General features: G+C 33.8%; 1 long non-coding RNA gene across 1 annotated transcript; it reads left to right on the top strand.

Moving 5' to 3' along the window:
• Positions 1-1,678: 1,678 nt before the first annotated feature.
• On the top strand, positions 1,679-2,257 carry LOC125503968. Its single transcript, XR_007281199.1, has 2 exons — positions 1,679-1,985; positions 2,042-2,257. It is a non-coding gene; the product is annotated as an uncharacterized LOC125503968 (long non-coding RNA).
• The last annotated feature ends 423 nt before the right edge of the window (positions 2,258-2,680 follow it).

The following is a 2,680-nucleotide window of genomic DNA, read 5'->3' as shown; positions in this document are numbered from 1 at the left end:
AGACGGATATATTTATAGAGAAAATGGATAAACAATCCCCAACTCTGGACTATATTGAATCCCCTTTGCCTTACATGACAAAACAGACCTCCGCTTCCTTTTCCCTACAACACTACATGAAAAGTTTTGATACCAATAATTATGTACTATACAAAAGCAGAAAGACCGAGTGATTGAAAATTGGCGTCATTCCACTGGTTGTCTGCACGTGTTCAGGAAATATAATTAAGAAATCAATTCTTGTCAAAAACTGAGATATATGCAAGAAGCTGGATCATAAGGTCGCTAACAATGTTTTCAAGGTAATCTGCCTCAATAACATTACGTAAGCAACTGTTGGTTCTTAAATATCAAAAGCTCAAGTAACCATAGATAAACAAAGAAAGTGAGATTGAAATGGAATCAAATAGGTTAGGATGACGCGTAATAAGGAATTTCTCTCGTATTTTAATTAACTAGTGCTCAATTTGTACCGGTGTTTGGTAGACCAGAGATTATGAAATATCTCCAACACATTCCCTAAAAAAGAGTGACGCTAATTTTAAATCACCCAATATATAGGTTTTCCTGTCTTGGTTAGTGGTTATTCCTGTGTATCAAACTCAAAATGGGTTTCATGGTGTTGCTTTCAGTAATCGCTGGCTCAGTTAAGCAGGTTTCGCTTTTTTCGACGACTTTCAGTTTCGCAATAGAATCAATTTGCCTGCATTAAAAACAAGCCGGTTTCTCGCGACTATTACATATAAGATTAGATTGATTTATAGTTCCCCAATCAAAAAAGATTGATACAGTTTCGACATTGTAATCCAATTTAAGTTTATAGTAGCAGAAATAGAAGTTCTTTGCAAATGTAACTTTGGCATATTTATCAACAAATATCAGCCTGGATGCACGGTGACCGATGTGTTTGTTCAACAAATATTGATTGAAACGTAATTCTTCTTATTATAAAATTTGTGCTGATTTAAGCAAACTTTGATTGCGTAATTCATAATGTTTAGGTGAACTGCGAATCTGCCAAGCATCACTAAATTATTCCGAAATCTTGCTTATTAGCGCAGCTACAAAAGCTTCTTAAAGAACTGACTAAGAAACACCTTCAATTTTTTAAACATTTTTTTTTGTTCTCTTTAAATATGCCCCGTTAATTCTTTAACAGGAACTTCGCCTATTTTTAATTTTATATCAGGTAGTAGAAAACGTAATTTACTTTCATTTGCATATTTTCTAAATTGTACTTTTATAGGCAGCCTTTATTTCAATGTTTAATTAGCAGATACATACAGAGTGATTTACATTTAACGTCATTGTTCTGAAAATGTGGTGTGGGTATGAAAATGATTTTTCCTCAGTTAAAAAGTATTTCTACAGAAAAATTACATATTCGCAAAAGATCAAGTATTAATTTGGAAATGATGTGTTTGATTCGAAGCGCAACTTACGTCTCTCTCAAATCAGCGCAAGTAACGGTTAAACTAATTGGCAAATAAAAAAATAATTGTGCTGATGGTCTGTGGCTCTGTTGCTTTCAGTGGCAGTGAATTCCATGTCTCAAATTTGGTTTTTCCAACTGAGTTCCGAAAGCCATATGCTTATGCCTATGCCTATTTAAATTTTACCATGAAACTACTTCTACGCAAGTGAAAAACTTGCGTACTTCAAAAAAGTGTGGTCAGAGTCAAAAGTTGTAATACAGTCCGCGCACACATTGTGGCAATTTGTTCATAGGAAAGGAGTTATCGAAGGTTTGGATTATAAAAATGTTATGTGGAAAACATTCTTGAAGACATTTAATATGTAGTCCTGTATGTAAATGGCCTGCACCGTTAGTAGCATTATAGAACAGAATTTGCCTCGACATGTGTCATTTTTGTTTGTGAGTTTCTAATTCTATGCACCATCTTCTAGCAAACTAGCGACATAGAAAAAATGAATATTTACTTCTAGGTTAACAACGACTTTGAGGATTTGCAGAAAATTAAATTGTCAGTAAAAATTTCGTATTTCTGTCGAAGTTCGCATTTCAATTGTCTTGTTTTAGTGGCCTGATTATTCGCAACTCGTCTTAGGCCTATAAAGGTCAGTGGGATTTCAGATCGGCAATGACGAGAGACAAGATCGCCGCCTGGGCCAGGACGCAAATGTATGCGAGATTGCACCAGAGATGTTCGTTGGAATTGATGCGATTCGCAGATTTCAATGTTTTCGTCTTTAGCTTGAATTATTTTAAATACACTTGAGGTTTGTATAATGTAAATGCTTTCCGTTTACAATATTCTCTTCATAAGTTAGTTAAAAACTTGTTTATACAGTGCGTCATGTCGGAGTATATTGATTTATGGGCAATTTAGTTTCGATTTTTTTCCGAAATCTCACTGTCAATTTAATAATATCATTCTACACTCTTCGGTAGAACTGCATAATTGACGATGTTTCAACCGAAAATACAAATATTTTCAATTCAGTCATTTGATTAAATAATAGATTATGCAGATCTCTAAAATTACAGTATTAATTGTAAAATATATCAGCTTGATACATTTGATTTATTTCTCAAGTTAATCTAATTCGCCACCAAGTTGGTATTTTCGAGATTGCAAGAAGTCTCAGTGCCGTAAAAATACCATGTATTTTTCTAATAACTTAAGATGAAGTGATTATCGTTACTGACTGTTGTTAA

The sequence above is a fragment of the Dendroctonus ponderosae genome, unplaced genomic scaffold, assembly GCF_020466585.1.
Source record: "Dendroctonus ponderosae isolate FM_Combo_2020 unplaced genomic scaffold, Dpon_F_20191213v2 Dpon_F_20191213_3, whole genome shotgun sequence".
Taxonomy (NCBI): domain Eukaryota; kingdom Metazoa; phylum Arthropoda; class Insecta; order Coleoptera; family Curculionidae; genus Dendroctonus; species Dendroctonus ponderosae.
The sequence above is the reverse complement of the archived record's forward strand: the minus strand, read 5'-3'. Positions and strand labels throughout refer to the sequence as shown.